The sequence below is a fragment of the Penaeus monodon genome, chromosome 22, assembly GCF_015228065.2.
Source record: "Penaeus monodon isolate SGIC_2016 chromosome 22, NSTDA_Pmon_1, whole genome shotgun sequence".
Lineage (NCBI taxonomy): Eukaryota > Metazoa > Arthropoda > Malacostraca > Decapoda > Penaeidae > Penaeus > Penaeus monodon.
In genome coordinates, this window is record NC_051407.1 from 33481653 (window position 1) to 33481885 (window position 233).

At 40.3% G+C, this 233-nt stretch overlaps 1 protein-coding gene across 1 annotated transcript in view; it reads right to left on the reverse strand.

The window, feature by feature from the left end:
- The window catches only part of LOC119587613 (glycine receptor subunit alpha-2-like), a gene marked incomplete at its 3' end in the record, with an annotated part of 77695 nt that overhangs the window by 11043 nt on the left and 66419 nt on the right, over positions 1-233 (reverse strand).

Genomic DNA, 233 nt, shown 5'->3' on the forward strand with positions numbered 1-233 from the left:
AGAAAATAATAGCCAATGAAAATATATTATTATTACGAATCGTGAGACCAACGGCAACGTCGCATTCTGCAAAGTTTAAACATCTGATTAAACCCGGAAATGCTGCAATCCTGACTTGGACCGAAAGGCTCACGCAGTTGCAACACTCCGGGCGTATTGCCTATACTTTATATAGCATCTCTTCTTTAAGAATGTGCTACGCGTTTTCCCTCACTTCGAATATGAAATTCGCT